Below are 27684 nucleotides of genomic sequence, written 5' to 3' on the forward strand. Positions count from 1 at the left end.
ACATTACTTTGACGTGTCATTGTCTCCTCCTCATAACTGGGGCAGGGCAAGGCCACTTCTGCCAGAATCTATTTTTTTTTTTCCATTTTTATTGAGATTGTTCAGATACCATACAATTATCCAAAGATCCAAAGTGTACAATCACTTGCCCCTGGGTACCCTCATACAGCTGTGCATCCATCACACTTAATTTTTGTTCAATTTTTAGAAACTTTTCATTGCTCCAGACAAGAAATAAAGTGAAAGATGAAAAAAGAAAAAAAGAAAAGGAAACTCTAATCCTCCCCTATCCCTAACCAACCCCCCTCAATTGTTGACTCCTAGTATTGCTATAGTACATTTGTTACTGTTTATGAAAAAATGTTGAAATACTACTAACTGTAGTATATAGTTTGTAATAGGTATATAGTTCTTCCCTATATGCCCCTCTATTATTAGCTTCTAATTGTATTGTCATACATTTGTTCTGGTTCATGGAAGCGATTTCTAGTTTTGTACAGTTGATCATGGACATTGCCCACCATAGGATTCAGTTTTATACATTCCCATCTTTTGACCTCCAACTTTCCTTCTGGTGACATATATGACTCTGAGCTTCCCCTTTCCACCTCATTCACACACCATTCGGCACTGTTATTCTCACATCTTGCTACCAACACCCCTGTTCATTTCCAAACATTTAAGTTCATCCTAGTTGAACATTCTGCTCATGCTAAGCAACCACTCCCCATTCTTAAACCTCGTCCTATATCTTGGTACCTTATATTTCATGTCTATGAGTTTACATATTATAATTAATTCCTATCAGTGAGACCCTGCCATAATTGTCCTTATGTGTATGGCTTATTTCACTCAGTATATTGCCCTCGAGGTTTTGTCATCAACCCATTTTTTTTTTAATATGGTTTTGTTCACTCACCATACATTCCATCCCAAGTAAATAATCGATGGCTCTCTGCATGGTCATACATTTATGTGTTCACCACCTTCACCACTATCTATATAAGGGCATCTACATTTCTCCCACAAGGCAGGAGGGAGAGTCAAAGAAGGTAGAGAGGCAAAAGAAAGAGGAAAAAAAAAATGACAGCTAGGAAGCAGCAAAAGGAAAAATAACCTTAAATCAAAGTAGAATAAAGAATCAGACAATACCACCAATGTCAAGTGTCTAACATGTCTCCCCTATCCCCCCCTCTTATCTGCATTTACCTTGGTATATCACCTTTGTTACATTAAAGGAAGCATGATACAATGATTCTATTAGTTACAGTCTCTAGTTTATGCTGATTGCATCCCTCCCCCAATGCCTCCCCATTTTTAACACCTTGCAAGGTTGACATTTGCTTGTTCTCCCTCATAAAAGAACATATTTGTACATTTTATCACAATTGTTGAATACTCTAGATTTCACCAAGTTACACAGTCCCAGTCTTTATCTTTCCTCCTTTCTTGTGGTGTCTCACATGCTCCCCACCTTCCTCTCTCATCCATATTCATAGTTATCTTTGTTCAGTGTACTTACATTGCTGTGCTACCATCTCCCAAAATTGTGTTCCAAACCACGCACTCCTGTCTTCTATCACCCTGTAGTGCTCCCTTTAGTATTTCCTGTAGGGCAGGTGTCTTGTTCACAAAGTCTCTCATTGTCTGTTTGTCAGAAAATATTTTGAGCTCTCCCTCATATTTGAAGGACAGCTTTGCTGGATATAGGATTCTTGGTTGGTGGTTTTTCTCTTTCAGTATCTTAAATATATCACACCACTTCCTTCTTGCCTCCATGGTTTCTGCTGAGAGATCCGCACATAGTCTTATTAAGCTTCCTTTGTATGTAATGGATCGCTTTTCTCTTGCTGCTTTCAGGATTCTCTCTTTGTCTTTGACATTTGATAATCTGATTATTAAGTGTCTTGGCGTAGGCCTATTCATATCTCTTCAGTTTGGAGTACGCTGCGCTTCTTGGATCTGTAATTTTATGTCTTTCATAAGAGATGGGAAATTTTCAGTAATTATTTCCTCTATTATTGCTTCTGCCCCCTTTCCCTTCTCTTCTCCTTCTGGGACACCAATGATACGTACATTATTGTACTTTCTTTCATCCTTGAGTTCCCGGAGACGTTGCTCATATTTTTTCCTTCTTTTCTCCATCTGCTCCTTTGCGTGTAGGCTTTCAGGTATTTTGTTCTCCAGTTCCTGAGTGTTTTCTTCTGCCTCTTGAGATCTGCTGTTGTATGTTTCCACTGTGTCTTTCATCTCTTGTGTTGTGCCTTTCATTTCCATAGATTCTACTAGATGTTTTTTTGAACTTTTGATTTCTGCCATATATATGCCCAGTGTTTCCTTTACAGACTCTATCTCTTTTGCAATATCTTCTCTAAACTTTTTGATTTGATTTAGCATTAGTTTAAATTCCTGTATCTCAGTTGAAGTGTACGTTTGTTCCTTTGACTGGGCCATAACTTTGTTTTTCTTAGTGTAGGTTGTAATTTTCTATTGTCTAGGCATGGTTTCCTTGGTTATCCAAATCAGGTTTTCCCAGACCAGAACAGGCTCAGGTCCCAGAGGGAAGAAGTATTCAGTATCTGGTTTCCCTGCGGGTGTGTCTTAGAAAATTGCTCCACCCTTTGATGCCTCAGGTCACTGTGCTTTTCTGTCCAGCAGGTGATGCCTGTTAGCCTATAATTCTTGACCGGTGTGAGGAGGTAAGGCCGTGTTCCCCCAGGCTCTGGGGTCTGGTTCTGAATGGAAAGGGCCCCACCCCTTTCCTCCTAGAGAAGACAGACCCACCAGGTGGAGGTCATTAGCATTTCAATGGTCTCGTTCTCTGCTTGTGCTGTCTCCGCCCTTCCCGAAGTCACAGCCCTGGAAACTGAAAATGACTGGGGCTTTCTCCACTGAGCCGAAAAAGAGACAGATAGTCCAGTCCAAGGCGACCCTCCAGCTCTCCAAGGTCAGTCGTCACCCAAAGCCTCTGTCTGTTTTTTGGGGATGCGTACCTGTAGTGAGCAGTTCACACTCGCTACTTAAAACCCCAGTTGGAGCTCAGCTGAGCTGTATTCGCTTGCTGGGAGAGAGCTTCTGTCTGGCACCATGAGGCTTTGCAGCTTGGGCTATGGGGGAGGGGTTCTCACGACTTGGATCCGCAGGTTTTACTTACAGATTTTATGCTGTGTTCTCGGGCATTCCTCCCAATTCATGTTGGTGTATGATGAGTGGATGGTCTCGTTTGTCCCCCCGCAGTTATTCTGGATTATTTACTCGTTGTTTCTGGTTTTTTGTAGTTGTTCCAGGGGGACTACTTAGCTTCCACTCCTCTCTATGCTACCATCTTGCCCACAGTCTATTTTTGATAATCCTCCTTACTTGGCAGAACATGCCTCTGCCTGCCTTGAGGTGGCAGTCAGCTTTGTTCTGAGGTGCTGGCGACACTGCTGTCATTACATCTCAGACACCTCTTGAAGTTGGCTGGTCATAGGAGGCAGAATATCAATCTGGGAGTTGAGGGCTCATCTGTTCTTCAGATTACCCCCAACAAGGGCTCTCTACCAGGGCAGGATCTTTGGGGCCCTCTCGCCTCCTTGTGCCTTATTTCCTCCTCTGTTAAAATGGGTCCTCAAAAGGGTTACATTAAGGGTTAAATAAATGACATTATCCAGGTAAGTGCTTCACTCAGTCTTGGCATATGGTGAATTCTTTATAAATGCTAATGATTAGTCCATAGACCCAAAGAACTATAAAATCACACTGTGCTGAGGCCAGAAGGCCCCTTGGAATACAATTAGGTCTTCCCTCTCACGTTACAGAGAAAGTAAATAAACCCTGCCCCCCAAATAGAAGAGACTTTTCTAACTTTTCACAATGAGTTAAGTGTCAGAGCAACGGCTCTCAAACATAATGAGCATCAGAGTACCCTGGAAGGTTTGCTAAAACAGATGTGTGGGTCCAGTTCTCAGAGATTTGGATTCAGGAAGTCTAGGGTGAGGCCCGAGAATGTGCATCTCTAACATGCTCCCCAGGGATGCCGATTCTGCTGGTCCAGGGACCACACTTTGAGAACCATGGCCATAGAGTCTGAAACTCTACTGCTGGGTGAGGACAGGCAAGTAACTGGATGTAACGGGCAGGTGAGGAGTTGAGGGCAACTGGAGGTCACGCCCCCTCTTGTGGGGACAGCCGCTTCTCATCAATGCAGGGTGACTGCTGATCCAACGAAGTGTGGATCCTACATTTCAAGAGAAGCCATAAATCTTTTTATGTGAAAATTCCTGGTTTTTAAATGCTAGCAACGAATTCACATTTTTCAAAAGCGTTCAGACCAATAAATCTCGTCCATGTGTTGAATCTGGTCTGTGGGTTACAGGTCTGGGACCTCTGTGTTGCCCCATCCTCGTGTGGGCCAATCCTACACAAAACTGCCCCTGGTTCATTAGCCCAGACTGAGAACGCGCAAGGGGAATCAGGTCCAGAAATCATGTTTTTTTCCCCCAAAGGGCATGAACCAGTGTCTATTTTGAAATCAAGTCAACCAATTTACATTCAGAAAGCATTCTCCCAGGCTGAAACTCAACCTCACATGGGTACATCACAAAGCAGGGCCATTTGTGGTCCGGGTGTGGGGAAAACAGCATCACCCTCCTTTCCGTGGAATAAAGAAGCTGCAGGGAGTGTTCCAAAGATGTGGGCTCATCCAACCCACCAGGCCAGATTTCTGTTTTTAATCTGTTTCCCAACCCCTTTTTTCCTTTGCTATTAATAACAATATGAATAATATTTGTTGCATGCATACTATTTGCTGATATCTTACAGACTCTCATTTAACTCGAACAATATTGTGAAGGCATTACCATTCTCCTCATATTTTAGATAAGTAAACCTGTGCTGGGAGAGAGCACATGGTGGTCATTGATGGAGGGAAGAGTTACACAGAGGGCTCTGGAGCATCGAAGACAGTGTTCCTGACAGTTAACCTTCTAGTGGGCTGGTGGGCAGCCGGGTTCCTGTGTTCACGTGGGCTCCCTAGGAGGGCAGGGACATGTCCGCTGTTCCTCTGTATCCCTCACAGGGCCAAGGCCAGACCCTGCCCACCTCATTTCCTGAGCATGTAAAAGTTGCAGCCAGGGGAGCCAGTGCCATTTTGGGGGAAGAATTCCTCCTCCTCACCAGCTACGGAACTTGGGAGGGAAAATTACAGTTTTCTGCAAAACATGTAAATAGATTCTTGCAAATGAATTCAGATCTATGATGATTTACCAACACCTCAAGACATTCCACTTGAGCCTCTGTGTGGTTCACGGACAAGTGCGTGAACTGTGGCTAATCAAACAAGAATTGTGTCAGATCCACAGACACATTTTCCCCGGTGATTTTAGATTTTCCCCTCCTGCCCAGACTCCCTCTAAGTTAATTAGACTATGGGAGAGGCATGGAGACTTTTCATGATTCGGAGTAGCCAGAAGTCACCGGGGAGAGAGAGAGCAGACCAAGGAAAATAATATTTTTCTTACTTTGACAGTTGATTTTTCAACTCCATTCACCACTATCCTCTACCCCCCATATACACACATTGCCATAAGAAGATACACTGCAGACTTTCTCAGGTGTCAATGCCTTAATGAGAGAATCTGCTTCTTGACACCTCAGAAGAGGTCAACAAGGAAAAAGAAATCAGAGATAGGCCCACATCCTTCACATGTCAAGTTGCCTCTGTTAAAGCTAATGGGAGCCATGGAACTGCCATTTTGTAACTCTAGAGCGGGTGTGGAGCCCAAATGGTAAGGTAGATAGGAACATATTTTTAAGCTGGGGGAAAGGACAGGGCTTGGAATTTATGGGTGACAGAATTCCTGTTGCATAGTGACCCTGCTTTTAAGCACGAACTGAAGAACACAGCCCCAGAGATGTGGGGCTCTATTCTGTCCCCAGTCTATCCTTCCATTGTGAAGAAGCTCATTGCAACCAATGTCTGCTGGTTTTCTGGGGCCATCTTGCTCCCTCCAGTCTGTTCCTCACACAGCAGTCAGAGTGATCTTTTCCAACCCCAACGGAAACGTGTCATCCAATGCTGAAGATTCTTCATTGGTTCCCATAGCTCTTAGGATGGCCTAGGGTTCTGCCTGATCAGGTCCTTCCTTTGCCTCATCACGCATTGAATGTGCCCTTGCACCTTCCATCCCAGCTAGTGGGTCTTAGGTGGCCATTTGCCCCCGCTCCCCAGGGCCTTGGCACCTGCATTCACCTGTGTCTGGGACACTCCACTCTCCCTGCCCTTCTTCAGCCTTTGGACTCGGCCATCCCAGGCCTCCCAGACAAGGCCCCCTTGTCATCTGCTCTGCTTGCACCACATCCTTTCCCTTTAGAGCCCCTCTTCAGTTTGTAATTAAAGACTCAATTGTGGGTGACTTGATTGATACCTGAACCAGACTCCATGAGGACAGGTTCTCTGTTTTTCTCACCTTTGAATCCCCAAGATTTAGCCTAGATCAGGGCTTCTCAACCTCAGCCCCACTGACATTCAGGGTTGAATAATTCTTCGCTGGGGGCAGGGGGCTGTCCTGTGTACTGGCAGATGTTCACCAGCACCCACTAGATGAGAGCAGCACTCATCTCCCAAAATTATGACAATCAAAACTGGCTCCAGACATCTGCCAAATGTTCCTCGTTGGGCAAAATCACCCCCAGATGAGAACCACTGTACTAGAGCTAGGCACAGAGTAGGCACTCGATAAAGCAGCCCTCTTTTTAAAATCCCTTTTCTGTCTTTTTCTAAGCAACAGATCCCTTTCAAAAAATCAGTGGAATGCTCATATAGAAAACAATAGAACAGGCTGATGCTCCAGTGTGGGGAAAGGGGAGCCTAGGACCTGCCTGTCACACTCCTCCCTGCCCTTGGCCGTCTCTAAGGCTCTGGAGAACACAGTTAGGGAATGCCTGGTGGGGGAGGTGGTATGGGTTTGGGGGATAACAAAATTCTGACTGCCACTTGTTAGCTAGCTAACCTTGATCAAGTCACTGAATCTCTCAGAGCTTCCATATTCCCATCTGTAAGTTAGAAATTCCCTACCTCATCAATATGTGGTAAGGGATAAATGAACTAAGATAAGCAAGGTACCTTATTCAGTGTCAGACATACAGGAGGAAGTAAATATATATGACTTTTTCCTTTTTTGTATCCTTCAGGGACCCTAATAGAGAGCTGAGTTCCTTGCAAGAACTTTAATAAGCATCTTATTAATTTTATTTGAAGATGAGTATTTGGAAGGGGAGATCGCAGGAAGAACACCTTTATTCTTATGAAAAAAGAAAGACAGAAAAAGGAAGGGATTTGTTTAGGGTGGCAGCTGTGCCTGGATAGCTCTGTAAATATATCTTCAATAGACTGTAAACTTTGGGAGGGCAGGGGGCAGGTTGTCCTGTGGGTATAGCATCCATGGCTCATGCATTATAAATACACAATAAATGTTGGTTGAATAAATGGGTATCTGGCTGTTTCAAATCTTCGGGACTGTCAGAATTTTGGTCTGCCAGAGTTTCTGCAATTTGCATCACCACATCTGGAGGTGATGTCCAGGGTGACGGCAACTTCCCATTACACTGTAAAGGGCAGGAGAAGTTGGTCTGAAAGAGGAAGACCAACATCAGGCTGGCAGAATGCAGACAGAGACCCACCACCAATGGGAGAGAAGAAATATTTTATTTCAGTGTGGCTAGTGACTGGCAGAAGGATGGCCGACATCCAGGACTGATGCCTGCTGGGCCCCAGCTTCACAGGTGCCCTTGAGCAGCTTACCATCCAGTAGTAGAGCTAATACAGGGCAAAAAGTGTTCCATAAAGAGGTAAATATGAGAGAATTTAGAAGAAAGCATACAATAATAATGTTCTTTCTTCATCTGCAAAATTCAAAAAAAAAAATTACAATATCTACCTCAGGGTTGTTGTAGGCATTGAAGGAGTTAATTTATCTAAAAGAGCTTAGAACAGGGTCCAGCAAATAGTAAGTGCTCAATACATGTTCATATCATCATTGTTGTTATTATCGCCATTAGCCATTTCTTGAATATTTGTCATGGCCAACCACAGACAAGCATGCATTATCTTGCCTAAATCTCACTGGGTCAGGAGATAAACTTTGTTGTTGTCTCATTTCATGGTTAAAGAAACCATAACTCAGGGAGGTAGGAAGTATCTCTCCAAGGTCACACATCCAGCGAATGATACATCCAGGATGCAGATGCAAATCTAAGTCTTGACAAACTTTTTCTTAAGGCGCTGGATAATAAATACATAGGCACTGAAGGCCATAAGTCCTCTATTGCAACTACTCAACTCTTCCACTGCAGTTTGAAAGCCGCCATGGACAATATGTAAGCAAATGGGTATGGCTGTGTTCCAATAAAACTTTATTCACAAAAATAGGCAGTTGGCCCATAGTTTGCCAGCCCCTCTAAATCACTACAATAAGCAATGGCTTGAAAGATGCTTTACAGCTGAAGATATCAGGGAGAGCTGTCAGGACTGTGATTTAGATCATGGAATGTGGGCTAGAAAATGTACCAGAGAAGTCATCTGGTCACCCTTTTGCCCCTAAGCGGAACAGTCTCTACCCAGCCACTAAATCCCAAGCCTCTCCTCCTAGAATGTCCAACTTGCCCTGTTTGCAAAGCAACTGTGGGCATGGTGGCTGGAGACCTAATCTGTGATGGAGAAGCTTTGTTTGATTTTTCTAAGTATGTTTGAATTATTAAGTGTCTGGCTCATTAAGTGAAGGGTGCTGTAATGATTCTATCACTGGAGACAAAATTGCTATTTAAATTGAGTTTTGCCAATGTAGCTAATTTACTAAGTGGGCATTGCCACATCTTAATTATTATCCTCTGATCACAGATTATTCATGGGGACAATGCAGTGTTAGTGCAACAAATCTAGATGGGCTGGAGGCGGGCCCTTCCTTGGAGGTTTGTGCATGCTGGGGAATGTTCGCTTCTGTAATGGACTGGTAGCCAGAATGGTTTCTGCAATGACATCCAGATCTTTGCTAATTCATAAAGAAAGAAGTCTGATCATCACCATGATGAAGGCCCACTGATTCTCCCTGCCTCAACACTGAAAGCACACCCTATATAATAAATGTTATTATTTATTTTGATTCTCTTGCAACCACATGTGTTTCCCTTGGCACTGGATCTGCTATTGGCGAGGGGTGAGATCTTAGATAAGTCACTTAACCTCTTGGGACCTCAGTTTCCTTTCCTAAAATTGCTCAGCAAGTTCACAGTTTTTGGAGTAGGGCTGGGAGGAGGGTGAGGAGGGCAAGGCACTCTAAGTTTGCATTCCTCTGAGAATGACAGTTTCCTTAAGATGTTGCAACCTGGGCACCTCATTCTCCTCACTCCAGTCCCAGCTCTGTTGTGGAAGCCTGGGCATTTTCTTTTCTGTGAAATGATGGAAGGCAGTATTTTCATTATTGGGTCTCTTAAAAAATGCTTTGCTTCTTTGGATTTATTCTGTGTGTACAGTCAATATGGAAATTTTGTTTATTTTGTTCTCTATCTCTTGAAGGGCAGTCAGGTAGCTTTATAATCCTTTCAGACAACTGGGGATCTATTTTATTATTTGCAAAAATACTTAGGAAACAGGAAAATATTTCTCTAAAGTTCTTTTTTTTGTGTGTGTATTTTTGCAAGAAAAAAATTCCTGCTAACATCCCAAAGGCTGTCTGCCTGGCCTTTTATTAGTAGTGTTTAGAGCTGTGAAACTAACCATTTAAGGAGGTAGCTGATCGAGGACATTGCTTTCTGCATACTCAACTGAGTAAATGTCATTCCTAATTATTATTTATCTGCAGGACTTTGGAGTTATAATGTCTCGTTCTACCAGAAATGTCTGATTTTTTGATATTTTTAGAGGACCCATTTTTCTATGAAGCCAGTGGACTGTGCACAATTTGACAAGTTTTAAGACATAATGTAGCGGTTGGCACTCTAAGCAAAATAACATGGCGATGAAAGATGACCTCCCTGCATCCGCAGTGTTCATCACTGCCTCGCTATGAAGACCTTCATTTCACCGCAAAGTAGGTAGGACATGATAAAGCACTGGCTTCTCAGCTAGCATAGATTAGTGTTTGCATCTTAACACAGTTTCCCAAATCCTGACCTGAGATTCCAGAGGCTGCCGTCCAAAGGTGGTGGTAGATTTAGAAATTGGTTCTCAATCGAAACTTCTCCATTTATTTGCCTGTTCCGCATTTCAGACCTTGGGGACTTTGCACAAAAGAAGACGAGAAAGGCAGAGCAGTCCTGCTTTCTGCAATCTCACTCAGCATGATCAGAGAAACATGCCCGACACTGTTTCCCTACATTGGCATGTGAGTTGAGACCTTCTCCTTTGTTGATTTTAAATTTTGATCTGATAAGGTACAGAGTAGAGGAACTTGCCTGTGATTCACAGATCTTGACTCTTGCAAGCAGCATACAAATCAACTCAGACTGTACAGTGAGCTGGAGACCCTCAACAAGAGGGTCAAGCTGTCTCAGCTGCCGCTTAGTGCCGGCCCAATGGACTCCCTCTCCAGTGCTCTATTAACAATCAGACCTGACTGAGATTGAACTCTCCATCTCGGACAGCCACAGTCAGTATGTTAGCAGCCCAAGTTCATATTCTGGCTATGAGTGTATCAGCTTCCTCCTGCATAGCACTTTCACTTTTTCAGTTGTTTTGGGATTTTTCCTTCCTTCCTTCCTTTCTTAAATCAGTGAAATCAAAGCTAGATAGTTAAAGGTGTTTTGGCAACATATCATACTTTATTTGCCTGTTTGCAGATGCTGTTAAAATTAACTTGTCATACAGCTAAGAATGAAACTAATAAAAATAACGAGACGATAGCTAACATTTATCAAGTACTGACCTTGTGAGCAACATTTCGGATACATGATCACATTTAATACTCATTAGTACCCAAATAGGTAGGATCCTATCACTAGCCCCTTTCTAGAATTGAGGGAGACAGGGCTTAGCAAGGGGAAGCATCTTGGCCAAGCTGAGACAGCCAGGAAGCAAAAGAGCCAGATCAGATCCACACTTTTTTGTCTGAATCCAGCGTGGGTGCTTTTGTCCTGAAACATGCAGCTGCTTCCAAGCCTTCCTTTCTGAGTGTGCCCGCATGCATTCCCTTAGTATGAGACAAGGCCCTGAGGATACCTGCCCTGAGGGAGCCTGTGCTTAGTGGGGAGAGCAGTGATCGGTATTAGCTATGATCTGTTTCGGGGATGACTATGGTAGTACCTGCTTGGAAAATCTAAATCAGCCCAGGAGATCGGGGAAGTCTTCCTGGGAAAGATGATGGAGGGGGCTCCTCTGGGTGCTAAATCGGTATTTGTCCCAAAGAATTCACAGTTCTATTCCATTTCTACTAAATGACACATAAAGCAAGTGATGAAGGCCCTGTGCCAGTTCTTGGTTTACTGCTGCCCCACGATGGGGACCAGCCCCTGCACGGCCAGTTCTCAATCTCAGTGACATCTCCATAGATGTGACAGGTGTTAGAAATGTGAGCATTAATCAATGTGCAGAATTGGCAAAAAACAGAGCATGACACTATCTGCCCTGGATGGATAAACTTGACATTAGCCATAGAGCGTGGTTACGCAAGCGAGAGAAAATGAAACAAAAAAAGCGCATGAGGTCCCTAAGTCAGCACCGTTAAAGATGGCAGCCGCAGCATGTTCCAGAGGTGCCGGCCACTTCTCTGGGCACACGGTGTTTCCTGTCCTCTGTGGCTACAGTAAGTCCATGCTCCAGCCCCCCTCATCAACCCACTACTTTGTAAATCTGCCTGTTGAAGGAACTCCAAGAAGGAAATGCAAAGGTTAGTGACCAACTGGGCGTTGAAGAAGTGAGTGGCTGACTCCAAAACTGCTTGCAGGCTGAGGCACACAGGCAATATTTCTAGAAGAGACGACAGCAAAGTCCCTTGACTTCCATACATATTTCCTCTTCTCCCCAGGAAGTGTATTGAATCAGAGAAGAGAAGGACTAACGAGTCACTGCTTCTCCAAACTGGACATATGAGCAGACTGCTCCCCCAGTTGAATGCAATATCAATATTAAAACAAAACAAAGGACTGAATTCCTTTATGCTGATTCTTGATGCTCAGGTAATTTACCAGAAAGGGAACCTTGTCCTACAGCACCGGCTCTCAACGTTTGGCTGTACATTTGAATTACCTGGGGATACCCCGGCCACATTCCAGACTAATTATATCATAATCTTTGTGGGTAAGGCCCAGGTGTCAGTATTCTTATAGCCCTGGGTGATTCCACTGTGCAGCCAGGGTTGAGAATCACTGGCCTACGGGGCAACCTGCCGCAATCCAAGTAGACAAGGCTGCTGGTAAACAGAACCTGATTTCCATGGCAACACATAGTTCAGCTCCTCTCCCTTACAGAGCACAGCAAAAGCTAAATTATTTAGTTTTCATGCCCCTTTCCCCACCTCGTTTCAGGTGAGAGAGCCTGGAGCATCAGGGCCTCTCTCTTACTTAATGGCTGGAGGACAGTGTGTGCGTGTGTGTGTGTGTGTGTGTGTGTGTGTGTGTGTTGCACTGATATAATCTTGACTGTCAATATCTGCTGGAGAAACTAGTTCTTTGTAGCGAATAGCAGGCAGATGTGGAGTCTGCTGAGGTGCAGTTAGGACTTGAAGATAGGGGCAGCGGGAGGCTTTACTATGAGAATTGCTATAATTGGTACTGAATTATTCCAGTCGTTTTTTGGGGGGGCTTTGGTCCCTGGGAAATTACGATATCCTATCTCTCCTTAAAAAAGAGAAGGAAACCTCTATTTATTTTTAAATACTATCCATGTGTGTTTGTATATTCATAGGAAAATATCAGAAGGGTACACATTCACTTTAAATACCTGTCACTTTTATGGACTGGAATTTGGGGCTTGAGCTTTTTACTTTACAGTTTTTTATAATGTTTGTACTATTTTAAACAATATAACGTAAGTATTATAAAACATAAATAAACTATAATACAAATATATTCCAAATATTGTCGTTTACTTTGAGTTGTAATCTGACTATGACTGGGCCTCCTCGGGCCAGGCTGGCCCTCACCCAGGGGCCAGTTTCATGGGTCCCCAGGCCTAAAAACTCCAAAAACAAACTCCAAGAGCATCATCAAGTCACATCCATCTTCCCTGAGGGGTTCATGATGATGCCCACGAGAGTGTTACATCAACTGGGCCTTCCCTTGACCCCTCTCTTTCCCTGCACATCTCCCCACGGGGCAGCCACTGTCCTACATACACCTCCTCTTCCTCAACTCCTCTCCAGCCAGGCTCATTCCAACCATTTTCCCACCTTCTAGATTTCCCCTCTGTCTCTTCATTCCTGTGTCCTCCTCATTCAGTGCTCCTTACTCATCTCTGACTCCATGAAATAAAGGCTCTGCTCTCTTCACCCCATGTGCGTGTGTCTGGTATGTGCAGATGGTGTTAAAGATCATGCATTAATCGCTTCAATTAAATGGATTTCCATCCTCTACCTCATGTCCCTTAGCCCCTTTTCATCTTTCCACATAGCACGCATCATCGCCTGACATTATGTTATGTCTACATTTGTTCACTGTGTCTATGTCTGTCTCCCCACTAAAACATAAGCATCACGTGATCAGGACTCTCTTTTGTTCACTGCTGTATCAACCAGCACTGAGAGCAGTTACTGGCATGCAGCAGGCTCTCAGAGGTATTTGTTGGATATATGAATGAATGAGTGAATAAATGAATGATATTTTCCTTGACCCACAAGGAAGAAAGAGTGCCAAAGGAAAGGACAGGCAGCAGGGAGACCATTCAGAAGGGTAGGTTCTCTTGAGGAAGGTTTCACACGTTCCTTGGGCCAGTTGGGAATTTCATGACTGAATCTACTAGAACCACAGGGCTATCTTCTTTACCACCTGTCAGCTACTGTACTAGGAACCTGGCATTCCTCTTTTCTAATCCTCACCACAATCCCACAAAGTAGTACTAACCCAGTTTAACAGACGAGGATGCAGGTTCAGGAACGTTTTGTCATTTCACTAAGATCAAACAGACGATGAGTGGCAGAGCTGGGAGGAAACACCCCAGTTGGTCTGACTCCAAAGCACTTTCCACTAAACCACACTGTTTCGTAAAATAACCAAATCTAATTTTATACGCCAAGGATTAGGTACATTTGGATAGGCTTCTCTACAGGAGCCGGAGACTTCGAGCAATCAAAGTGAGAATTATTCTATTGCTGAGATGACAATATTGAGACAAGCCACTTCGAGCAACTCTGGTGTTTGTGAACTTCCTACCGACCCTGTTGGAAGCAAGGTGTGTGCTTGGATTGCTTTTGTGAGTACTGGGGCTGCGTTGGGCTGAGCTGTCCTCACTCTCTCCTGGCCCTCTTTGGGACTACATGAATTTGTAAGAGGGGTGCTTAGTGTTGGGCTGTGTAAGGAGTCCATGATTTAAAGCATTCTTTCTAAGACTTATTGACAATAAGTTGTCATTAGCAATGTGAGTTAACTAAATAGACCAACCAACCAAAGTCATTTTATTTTTACCTGGAGGAAGATGACCCCTCACCACCCCATTAACTCACTTTTCCTAGTTTATATGCTGCTCTCTCTAGGACAGATGTGTGTGCACAGACGGCATGGCTGGGCAGGGATACCTCGTGTAAGAGAGCAGTCCGGGAAATTTGATGAGGACGCTTTCATCTTGGGACAGACCTCTCTCTCTCTCTCTCTTATTCTCTCCCCCCTCCCCTTTCTCTCTCTCTCAACATTTATTTGTATGGCTCACCCATAGAGTACTATCCACCTGACACTGAAAAGGCAAGGATGTAAATTTAAGAGAGAGAAACAACCATTCTCGAAATTAATAATTCAAGGCAAAAATCACAAAACTTAATTGCTCCCTGTCAGCTGTAGCTCATCCTTGTCTTCCGTTATTTTGCACAAATTAATTTGGCAGCATTTAGCAGCCACCACATTCATTTTTAAAGGACTTTCTTGTTATCTACAGCCTGTTAATACATTCATCCTTCACCCACTTAGGATTTTTACTCATTTGGAGCAAATGAAGCTCTCGTTTGACAGAAGGAGGGAAATGTTCTAAGATGAAATGTTATCCTGAGGACACCCTAAAACCCTCTGAGGCCCCTCGAGCCCAGACAGGCAGTCCCAGTGGTGAGTGGGTGAGGGAAGGGACCAAAGTCAGAATGTTGCAATTTCTAGCAATATGTGGCTTTTTAAATGTATGTTAAATAAATGTAAGTAAAACTAAAAATTCTGCTCCTCAGAAACATTAGTCCCATTTCCACTTGAAGTGCTCAATAAACACATGTAACGAGTGGCTACAATAAGATTTCCGTTGACGCAGAAGGTTCTATTGGACAGCATTGGTCCAAACCCCTCAAAGACTCCAATAGGGCGGCTTCTTACTGTCAGAAGCATTCCATGAAGAGGTAAGTTCTGCATACAATTCCCCACCACCCAGTCTGTGGAATATGCAGATGTAAAAAGCTATGGGCTTTGTGCCTCTTCTTAAACACTGTGGGAAGATCTCCTTAGTGTCGATGTGGCCAGGAATGGGGCATGTTTATAGGGCTAAGGATGAATGGGAGAGAGAAGAGAATACTGGCCCTTGGGGGTCCTGGCTTCTAAATGTGTTTCAAATTGAACTTGAGACTAACTTTAAGCCCCTGACTACCTAAAAAAGGCCTCTGATCTGGCCTAGGCTACTGGTTTGCTTCTCAAGGTCGGACATCATAGAACTGCAGGCGCATTGGCTCAGGCTGACCATGAGATTCCACCTGCCCTTCTTAGGGTACAAAGATAAAAGGGACACATGTATATCCCTCATCCCATATGCTTAGCCTTTGAGCCTATCTCCAAGCAAGCCTCAGCATAATAACAGTGCATTTATCTGCTAATTATTCTACTATTCAAGCGGGACGAAGGGGCCCATGGTATAGAGTGAGCATCATGTACACAATTAATAATTTTCATCACTGAGTAATCACTTGTGTGGTATTTAACCTAATAACATGAGATGCGCAATATTGGCCTTTGATTTGCTCTTTTCCTCTATCCGCCCACTCTCTCGTTACTGTTCTCAGTGAGGTTGTCATGATTTGTTGACAAACCATTGTTTCCCCTAATTTCTTACACTTTTCAGTATTTTGGAATTATCTGGGCCTCTCAGCCTCTTAAAAGTAAAACCAAACAACCACCAAAAACCTTTTCTCTCCTTTGGCTTCCATGACACCATCCCTTCCACAGTTTTGTTGATGCCCCTTTTGGATAGACCATTCTTCATATCATTCATCGGTTTTGTCGTCCTGTCCAATGAGGTTATGATCATAACTTGGATTTGCTCTCAGCAGCACAGACTGATGGGGGAGAGAGAAATCTGGGCTCTGGTGGAACCAAAGCTGGAAAATTAAGTGGCTACAAACTGTGAAAATGGTAGGATGTTTTGCAGGAGGGGCAGGGGACACTAAGACCTGGTGGGGAGAGGGGGTTCCCTGGTCAGGCAGTAGTACACTGGTCAGGAGAATTAGTTTTTCTGATATTAGGATTCAGGAAGTAGAGTGCAGTCTCCTACAAGATGGTAGAGAGAGTGGAGGGGAGCTGGTACAAACAAGCTGGCCTGCCTGAGGTCACTAGGTATAAGATCTATGGCAGCAACACTAACTATAGCCCTCTTTCCTGCCTCTGCTGATGGGCTGAGGAGGCTGCCTATACTTTTGGCCTTGGGCAGGGCTGGCAATGAGATGGCTGGAGCCAAGTCTGCAGGGGGAAGGCACTGACTAGGAGGGTCTAAAGAAACCTCAAGTTGACAGTATCCTATTCATTCCTTGGTATGCTTCTTCCCTTACATTTATGCCCTCTCATGAATTTAACTACCACCCATTTTGGTATGGCATTTGGATCTATGAGTTCCCACATCCACTGAAACCCAAGGAAGACTCCTGCTGGTCATACTATCTCATCATCTGACCCCGGCTAAGGATTTTCCCGTTTTACCTCCTGATCATACAAGATTATACCATTGAAATTATCTGATTCCTTTCCCTCTTTAATCCCACACTTGGTTATCAAGTCCTGCCAATTTTATTAAACATCTTTCTGACCAGCTTTTCATTGCTTTAGAGCAAATTGCTCACAAAGTGTGGTCCAGGGACTGGCAACATCAACACCACCTGGGAACTTGTTAGAGACACAAGATCCCAGGCCCCACCTAGAAATACTGAACTGGAAATTCTGAGAGTGGGGCCTGGAAATCTGTACTTAATAAGCCTAGGTGATTCTGATTCATGCCTATGTTTGAGAACCACTGCCTTGGATTGCAATTCAAACTCCTTACTGAAGCCTACAAGGCTGTAGATAATCTGACCCCCTCCTATCTCTCCAAACTCATCTGAAACCACTTCACCCTCTGTGACTCTACCTTTCAAGTCCAGGAAAGGGCCAAGCTCTTCCCATCCTGAGCCTTTGCATTTGCTGGTTCCTTACCTGGGGTTCTCATATTCTTTTGCTCTTCCTCCCACTCTTCACTTGACCAGCTCTTTTCATCTTTTGCATCTTAGAGTGAATGTCAAAGAGATTGCCCTTGGCCACCCTACTTAAAGTAGGCCACCGCATGTCTGCCCCAACCTTTGGTTGTTTCCTATCTGTTCCCTGATTGTTTTATACCACAGTTTATTGGTCTCTTTTAGAATACCTAGAGACAGAGATCTTGTCATTCTCATTCACCCTTGCACCCCCAGCATAGCACCTGAGAGGTGACAAAAGGGCAATAACTAGTTGTTGAATGAATGCATCCAGTCACCTTCACCTGTATTCACAGAGCCACAAGCCTTTGAGGCCTTAGTTTGCTTCTCTTCCTCTCGCTCTAAGCCACGGTATAATGTGTGATACAGGATACGACACGATGCAGCAGGCACCATTTGCTATGATTAAACCCTAGTCCACACCAGACTCATCACATCCTGCCTTTACCAGCCTTTGAGCCAGGTTGCCGCTTCCCACCTTTCAGCCTCATGCAGCTGCCAGATTCACTTCCCGCAGTCATCGTTTTCACAATGTCCTCTTTGGAGGTGGCTGCTGGAACTCACAGAAGATTGATGCAGAGCATTCCCATATCAATGGTTATGCGTTTAGGGAAAAGGGGCCCATTTGTTAACCGTAATGCCAAGGCTTATGTGGAAGTTCAAAAAAGGTGGAGGATAAGATGTCTGTTTTACAGACATGCATCATAAGAAAAATTCCTTTATATACAAAATGGCAATGTTTCTTTAACAGCAAGTAAGGAGCAAGGTGTTGGGACAAGGTATGTGGTTGCAGGTGAGAGAAGCTGAGATAAGTTGCCCCCCCGTAGTCCCCAAATTGGGGTGGAGGTCCACAGCTGTGGGGCCTCTTAGTCTGGGATCCCTTTGGCCTCACTGGCTTTACAGATTCATGTTTGCTCAAGGCATCCCAATTGACCCTAAGAGAGAGAGATTCCCTTTTCCAAGGTCAACTCCATGCTCTAAGCATGGGGACCTGAGCTGATGACACTGTGCCTAGGAAGGTGGTCTGTGTGGAGAGCCCCCTTCACATGCTTATGCTCAGAGATGATGTTCCCAATGCACCTTCAGGAACTTCAAACTTCTTCCTCTGGGGAAACAGGAGACCTAAAACGGGGCCTGCTGGCAGAGATCATCTCTTTTTCATGGAACCAGAACTTAGTAAATTCCAGGAAGGATGATGATAGCAACAGTAGATAATATTTTCAGAGGACTTCCTATATTGGTCTGGCACCCTGTAAAATATTTAATGTGAATTATTGCTTTCAATGCTCCCAGCAACACCCCCTATCCAACAGGTACTACTGCCATCCTGTTCTACAGTTAAAGAAGCTGAAGCACAGCAGGGTGAAGTGAGTCCCTGGGAGTCACACAACCAGTCAGTGGCAGAGCTGGGATCCCAGCCCAGGACAGTGCTCTTGACCCAGATCCACCAGTCCTCTAGCATTTCCATTTTACAGATGTGGAAACTGAGTCTCAGCTAGGGCCGCCTGGCTGAATCAGGTCCTCGGCTTGCATTAACTACAGGAACCCTTTCTATTTGCACCACTTCCTAAGCAGATTTCCTTCAACCAGAAGCTCAAGGGAGGTAGATTCATAATTTCTCCCAGCTCTTCATTCCCAACAGGTCCTTGCCACTTCACCTGGTCTGATCCACCCTATGACAGGTATTGGGTTTCTCCCCTCTTTACTAAATATTAAACCTTTTAGCCTTCCATAAAGAGAACCAATTGATTGGGGGTTGGGAAGTGAAGAAGCAGCATCACACAAACAAATCTAAAATAAAAATAGGGAAGTCTAAAAGTCTAATATTCGGAGAAACAGTCCATCTGAAACAGGACTGAGAGCTGCCTGATAAGACTGACACATTCCCGGAAAGACTGGAAGGGAGCAATTGCACCTGGACAAAAACTGTTCATTTTCAGTACAAGGGGCTCCCAGAGTACGTATTCACTAGAGAGATCCCAAATTGAGGCACTGCAGTTTGGCCTTCAACAATCTGCATGCTAGGCCAAAGAGAATGTGCGGATCCTCCAAATGGATGGAAAAGAAAAAATGGTCAGAACAGATGCTTTTGTGAATTATTCAGTTTTGGCCTTCCTTCTGGAGAAGTATCTCAATCTGCTGTAATGCAGAGATGAGTCTCTCCATTTTTCAAGCAGGATGGGCTTGCTAATAAAAATCCTGGGACCCTTCAAATGAACTTCAACGTGATTGAATGGAGCTGAAAAGATGAAATGGGTGTACAATGAGAGTCTAAATCGGCTATCTAAGAAGTAGCCAGATCATCAAGAGTCTGTTTCCTAACTCTCCTTGGAAATACATGAATTAGAGAAACCCACCCTGCTCCAGAGAGCACATGGTGAAATCTGACTTGCCAACAGCATGGCTGGAGGAAGCAAAAATGGATCCTGGATACCAGGAAACTGACCAGGCAGAGATTGGACTTTGGGGGAGAAAAGGTGTGCAGGAAAGAGGATGAGGGGCAGAGACTTACTGTTTATATTAAAACTGTTTCCTGCCCAAAGCCTGATTTCTTCTGGGCCTGCCCTCATTTTATACTAGCCAGGGCCTCAGGGCCAGAGCTAATTTGTTGTGGCTGGTGTAACTCTCACCCTGGATCCCGGCTCATCAGATGGCTGGGACCTGCTGGGACTTTCTGGGCACCAAAAGTAGTGAGCAAGAGATGAGAGGATGCAGGTACTTTTGCCTCTGAATTCAAAGGGCACAGCAGGGAGGAAGGACAGGAGGCAAGAAGTGGGAGGGTCAGCTAATTGCCAATTACCAAGTCCTCTGCAAACACAAAGGCTCCACCTGAATGATAAATGTTATTACTCCAGCTCCATTTTGCCAACTGCGATGTTTCTACTTGCAAATTTAGAGAATTCTCAAAGGGAGCAGCAGATTGCTTATCCCACAAAACTTCACCCTAGCTCACATCCTGACTGGCCAAGAGCTGCAGGATAAAATTCTTCCTGGCAAACTGTCCAAAACACAAATTGCATAACATCTATGCAAATAACTGAGAATGGAAACTTTAAAAAAGAAGTCATAAAATGTCTTTAAACACAATCATTTGCATTTGTATTGCGCTTTTAGATTTATAAAGTAGGTGAACATTCACTCACTCATTTAGTCTTCCTATCCCTCTGTGAAGTATTATTATTCTCCATTTATCCAATGCAAAAACAGAGACTCAAAGAGGTACAGGGCTATGCCCAAGGTCACAGAGAAAATAAAGGAATAACTAGGGACAACTTTCCTGGCTCAAAATTCCTCATATATGAGTGTGTGTGCATGCGTACACTCAAGCATGTGCCTGCACAAATGTGTTTCCAAATGCCAGTTTCAGCCCCTATGATGAAGGCTGCAACTCTATGTGAGAACAATGTGCTTTCTGTGTATACCCTTTGATTATCATGAAAGTAATGCATAAATTTTATAGAAAATTTAGAAAATACATGAAATCATGAAGACAAAAGTAAAATTGTCTATATAAGCTTACCACCTAGACAATCATGTTTAGAACAAAAAAAAATCTCTCAGTATCAATCACCCTTGACCTAATTTTTCTATGCAGTCCCAATACTTGCATAAACAGAGGGTAAAAGGTGAGGGAGCCTTGCATGGTGGTTAAGAGCACAGCCCCTTGGCGCCAGACAGCCTTGGTCTGGGATCCTAGTTCCAACAGGTGGTAGCTATGTGTCCTTAGATGAGTGACTTATCCTCTCTCGTCTTAGTTTCCATCTCTGGAAAAATGGAGTAAAATTCTATCTGCATTGGAGTAATAGTGATAAGAGAGATCCACAACTTGGTATTTATAAAGTGCTTAGAATCATACCTATAAATGATGATAAACACTGTATACGTGTTTGTGAGATAAAGGGGTTATCCAGCATCAACATAAAAATTTCAAGCTCCCTTCCAAATGATACCCCCACCCCACAAGAATGTATTAGATGCTCAAAAGGAAGTAGGCCATGTACAATCTAACTTCAGCTCTGTCAGAGGAGCTCTGTGGGATGAGACAGCACAATTTAAGGGAGATACAACAAGTTAGGTTCTGGCTCCAGCTGTGCTGTTTTAGCTGTGTGACCATACACAAATCACTTAACCTCTCTGAATATTGTAAATCTACAAAATAAAATAACATCACCAGCCTTGGAAGATTAAATGAGGTTATGTAGGCAATACGCTATAAACCTCAAAATCCCCAGTCATTAAGGGTTGCTTTTTTCTCATTGCTATTGTTATTATATATAAAAATAATGGCCAAAACCTACTCTATTGGGAAAATTTAATGAATCAGGCCTGGTCCTGATACAATACCAAGAGGATTAAAAAAGCTCTAACTTGATCAAGTGAACCCGTTCTGGATCTTCCAGGTACCTGCTTCAGTTTATTAACATTATTTACATTATTTTTATTTATTTACGTTTTTTCTCAGTATTTGAAGTGCATATCACCATGCTTCTACCTGCATAGATTAGGGATCATCTTCTTTGAGGCCCACTCTTCCTCCATAAAACGGGAAGATGCACTCTTTGGAAGCAATAAATATCTTTAGCAGTAAGACACTCTATTGTGATTCTTTCTGGAAAACCTTCTCCAAAATGTGCACACCAGTTATGGAAAAACTGAAGACTGACATTGCTGCAATTTATGTTAATGTTCTTTCTCAAAAGTGGAATGGCATTAAAGCTGAAGAGAAAATGAGATGAACTGAATAAAAAGAAGGTCATTTGGGTTATGGCAAAGCTCTTAAATAATATTTGCCCAGTAACAGGATGTGCATGGCATTCTGACAGACACAGATAAAAGCAATTCTAACATCCAGCCCCTCTGGGGCATTATTTTTTTAAAGATCCTTCTTCTGTGCTCAAGGGACTATCACAGCATTATTATGCTCCTTTTAGCAAAGGGGCAAAATATTGTAGCTGTGCACAATTCAATAGAGAAACTTAAAAGCTCAGTTAAGATCTCTGGGAAAAGGTTGATTGTCACTAAAACTGTTTATAGCCTGTTCTGAACAGTGGGCCCTAATCCTCACCCAAAACAATCATTTTAACCTACTTCTCTTGTATAACTGGCCCAATCCCATCAGAAAAGGGGTTTTAAAGAACATTAGTCCTTCACAGGGGCTAAATAAGGTCTCTTTGGTGAAATGAGTTTAGAAAACAGAGAGTTAAAGTTAAACAGACATCTTTACTGCAGGGATTCTCAGAACTATTAATGAATAGGGCAAATTCCCAAGAGAGGGATAAAGGAGAAAGAGTTTTCCCACATGGATTTGGACACAGAAATGTTGATCTGTGTACCTAGTGTTCCATGGAATGATTCTGGAAAAATTTGACTTGCAAATAGTTCACATCTTGAAAAATACATCATGACAGCCTGTACTACTCAAAAATCCACACTCACTGACTTTTGTGGATTGCCTCTCAAATACTTCAGCCTGTCAAACTTTATGCTTTATGCTAAAACTTTACATGAAGTTTTGTATGCTAATTCATACAAAAGCATATGAATAAAGAAAAATAAACATTATGCATGTTTCTCTTTAGGAAATTATAATCTTGAATGTCATAATCCAAAATTTTACATGAAGAGCAATATGGGTTTAGTTCAAATCACAAACATGATTTCTTGAGTGCTTTCTCCATTCCAGACACTTTTCTAGATTTTCATTCCATCTACTGCTATTGACCAGGGTCCCAAAAGTTTTTACTTTATGGAAGTAAGATCCTGACATTGGGACTCTCTTCTTTTTTTAACATTTGTAGAAGGAATTGCAAAATAAGTAACCAAGATGGATAAATAGTATACTTGGCAAAGGTAATTGAGAAAGTGTCTCTATGGACTGAGTGAAGACCTAACAAAATGATTCCTAATTGATCTAGCAACCTGTTTAACTACGTATTTTGATAAGAGGAGCTGCCAATATCTAGGAAAACAACCTTCCACTTCTAGGCTCAGGGAAACTCCAGGTGTCCTTGGGTGGAGGTCAGAAAGAGGAGACGAGCCTTCCACATAGATCATGTGAAGCACAGCCATTCAGCTCTCAGGCTTTCCTGTAAGTCCAAAAGAAGGGCCAAGTCCCAGCCCATAAATTAAATCTTCGGAAACAAGAATGAGCACAGAGCTGGTGTGCTCTCAAGGGTTACACTGTCCATCACCTGCCACTGGGGCTGGGCTATCACCTTTAATGACATCAGTAGAATTCTTCAACTGAGTTACAGCCATGCCCTCTTACCACCCTGACAATTACTCAGTGAATGATGTGTGAGATTCTGAGCGTTATGAAGGGTTAGTTTTGAGGAAGCATTTATCTCCCCAATATGAGTGCCAACCAGCAAACTGTTGAGCCAAGAAGGAAAGGGAAAAAAACAACTGGTTAACTTTGCTCAAACCCATTCCATTTCTGGAATTGTACTAACAAGTCTGAGAAAGGTTCCTCCCACCCCCACTTGGAATTTCTTAAATCAAAAGTATGCAAATAAGTACCCACTCAGCTAATTGCATATAATTATGTCTTATATAATAATATTTTTATTGTATTATATTATATTTTGTACTGTCATAATAACTGCATAATCATTATTATGGTGCAGGCAATACGGCATCGTGGTTAAGAGCTGAGGGACTGCGGGGTTCGAACCCAGGTCTGTTTGCTACCGTGTGACCCTGCCCGACTTGCGACATCTCTCGAAACCATTCTGAGCTGCTTTATTCAGTGAATATAGAAATAGTCCTTATCTCAAAGTCGAGGAGTAAATGACATATGTCATGTAATGCACTGGGTTCAAAATTCGACAGCATTGATGACAACTGTCACTAGGATATGCATTAGTAATGAACAGAAAGTGTAGTCGTTTTGGTGTAATTTTGGAAAAATTAGAAAGGTTAAAAAAAGTTCAATAAAATCCTTTCCACTAATTCTTTGTACTACTATGAATGTGCTGGTTCATGTCTAAACTTCCACCTTTAAAGCATCATCAAATTTAACTTCAGGTCCTGATCTCTGTTAACATGCTAGCACCCCAGGGAAGAAGACGGTTTTAGCTGCTTTCAGTTGATTACAAATTCCCAGGTTTGCTGGGGCTGAAAGAATCACCGGGAAATAAGGCCAGGAGCACACTGCTTACCTGGGGAGATAAGGAGCCAAACCCAGGGAGTTGAACCCAAGATATCTATAATAAAAATACATCAGGAAAATCTTACTCACCATACACCCACGACTTTTTCAAACCACTACTGACCACTTTAATGTCCACAGTGTTACCATATGCTGGAGAATCAGGGCCAAAACAAAACCAGACAGCAGATTGCAGAGAGTAACTCAGGTGGCTGCCAGTTTGGGTTATACTTGATGGGCTCAGCAGGTCTGAACATTACTTTTTAGATTGGGGTTTAGAAGTAAAATTTGATAGGCACAGCTAAGATTGTGTCCAGCCATTCATTTCCAAGGAGTTAAGTCAATTTAATAAATCTCCATAAACCTTGGAGAAAAGCATCATCTAGTTGGAGTATAAGAAACTGGATGTCCAGGGACTCATTTGGGCCCTAGATCTACTCCGTATTGATGATATGACCCAGAAAAATTCATGGGGCTTCTCTGGGCCTCAGATGCCTCGTTTCAAAACAATGACTTGAGCAACATCGCCTCTGGGCCATGGTCATATATTTTAAATTATATTTTAAATAAATTATCAATTTCATAGCAATATGAGATTATAGTGTCCTTGTGGAAAAGCTGAGATATTACAAGGTCCCTCTTAATCACCATATCAAATCCCAGCCCATCACTTGTCTTCAGGGTAAACCCTGTTATCAGTTTGGTTTGGTGAGTGTCCTTTCATTTTTCTGTCTTTACATACTTGTCTAGGTGGCCCCCAAAATACATTTTGAATTAGTTTGTGCTTCGTAAAGTAAACTCACCGTTATCACATTGGACAATATCATTCTGGAAATAGTTTCTTTTCCTTCGACACATATCTTGGCGATTTATCCATTGTGGTACACATAGGTTTATCACATTCTTTTAAATGTGAGATACTTAAGATGAACACTCTGCAGTGCTTTTGGCCATTCTCCTCTCAGTGAGCATTTCCGAAGTTTTCAATTTTGTGATATTATAAACAGTGCTGCAATAACCTTCTTGTATATGCCTCCCTGGGCACATGTGTGGGAGCTTTTCTAGGGTACATACTGAGCAGAGGAGTCACTGGGATAGAGGCAGAGTGTTGTTTATCATGCAAACTAGAAATTTTTTGAGAGATATTAATAATTATGTCAGGACAACAGGCATAAACCGAGACTATCCTGAGCAAACCAGAATGCTTGGCCATCCTAGACATGGAGCATGCCAGCTATTTTTTAAAATTTTTATTTCAGTAGATTGTGACAAATTTCTGTCTGAAGCAATGGAATGGGGGTATTTCCAAAGCAATTGAATGGGATATTTTCAAGCTTTTGAATTCTACTAAGGTTTGACTTTTTTCCCAAAAACTAAGCATAGAATATCAAAAGCTTATGCTAATCCTCAGATCCTAGCTAAAAACCTTTCCTTATTGAAAGGCAGAATGCTTTAATAGAGAGCACGCACTAGTTCACTCTTCCTTTCAATCCTAGTTGTGATAGTTTGTAAGTCCCTCCCCCCTGGAATGTAACACCATTCTTTATTTAACACTCCACTGCAGTTTCCAGAATGAAGCACAGTGGAAGGGAAAGGCCAGCAATAACTCCTCCTCAATTACCACTGTGATATCTCCACTGCAGAGTCATCATTTTCTATGTGATGTGGACAGATAAAGGGTCTTTCTCACTGAGGCATTATGGCTTCTGTCATCTTTAATTATTTCCCTCCATTGGACCTACCGTTTGGACACATTCTGTGTTCCACTTTTCTTTTGATGCATATTTGGTTCCTCCAGGATGTTCTAACATTTTGCAAACATTAAAAAATGACAATCTGTTAAATAGCCTTCCAAAACAATGTTCAATTTTTCATTTTATCCTATAAGTCTCTTGTTTGGAAATAAAAGATTACAAGCAAAGCCTCACCTCAATAAAAACTTCCTGTGCAGACATAAGAGAGAAATACAACAGTTTCATTGTCAACAAGTGGTCTGCACCACTGATATTCATTGGAATTAGAGCACTAGAGCTCTAACTCTGAGTGAAAGGAAACTCCAGGAGTCCCACTTGGATACTGGAAAAGTCTCTAAGCAACAAGGACCATGGGTGTCAGGGTACAAAACAAGTGGAATCAATCCATTAACTGGTGTTTATGAACACTTTGTGTGCCCCAACACTCACAGACATCGTGGGAGATGAGCAGTTGTATAAACGTGGCCTCGTCTAACAAGAGCTCATAATCTAGTTGGGCAGCCAACACTGGTGAGGGCAATTGAAAACAAAGTGGCAAGAAGAACCTGGAATCCCTAGCCAAGCTTAGTGGCTGTGTTTTTTTTGTTTGTTTGTTTTTTTCCTTCACTAGAAAGGCTAAGTCTCTTTTCCAAGGAAAAGCTGTCATTTGATGGCTTGATTGTATGTCAACCCCATGGCCTTTAAGCTGAGGGCAATAAAGAAGCAATACATGTGCCCATCTTCTGTCCCAGACACACAGAGATCCAGAATGTTTGCAATGAATGGCTCCGATCATGGATTCAAAAGAGTAAGAGCAAAGGTCATCTGTCTCTTTTCAACAAAGGGGTTAAGAGAATGTTTGCAGAGACTATATTGCTTGCTTTCAAACCTGGGACCCTTTACTTTGTAGCTGGGTGTGGCCTGAGGTATCTTACTTAACATTTCTGAGCCTCATTTTTTCTCAACTGAAAATAGATGTAATCACAGTTTCTACCTTGTATATTCTGAAGATTACATGACTTCATATATGCTAAATTCTTGGACAGGTGCCTGGCACATAAAAGGGCCCAAAATACTAGTTGTTATTAAAAGCAATATCCTCCACTTTGAAAAAGTGTTTAACAACTCCAACCTAACCCTCACCATGTGTCAGCCACTATTTTAAATGTATTAACCCACTGCATCCTCTAACAATCCTATGAGAGTGGTACTG

At 42.8% G+C, this 27684-nt stretch overlaps 2 protein-coding genes across 3 annotated transcripts in view; one reads left to right on the forward strand and one right to left on the reverse strand.

Annotated features, from left to right (window-relative positions):
• Positions 1–27684, reverse strand: part of DOCK2 (dedicator of cytokinesis 2) — a 431071-nt gene that overhangs the window by 123744 nt on the left and 279643 nt on the right. The gene's annotated exons all lie outside the window — the stretch shown is intronic.
• The window catches only part of INSYN2B (inhibitory synaptic factor family member 2B), a 106910-nt gene that overhangs the window by 32601 nt on the left and 46625 nt on the right, over positions 1–27684 (forward strand). The window contains exon 1 of one of the 2 annotated variants that reach the window (XM_037798800.1): positions 15338–15497. The exons of the other annotated variant lie outside the window; for it this stretch is intronic. The gene's annotated coding sequence lies outside the window, so the exon portion shown is untranslated. Of the gene's footprint in view, positions 1–15337; positions 15498–27684 lie in introns of those variants that run through there. 2 annotated transcript variants of the gene reach the window in all.

Source organism: Choloepus didactylus, chromosome 11 (genome assembly GCF_015220235.1).
Source record: "Choloepus didactylus isolate mChoDid1 chromosome 11, mChoDid1.pri, whole genome shotgun sequence".
NCBI classification, from domain to species: domain Eukaryota; kingdom Metazoa; phylum Chordata; class Mammalia; order Pilosa; family Megalonychidae; genus Choloepus; species Choloepus didactylus.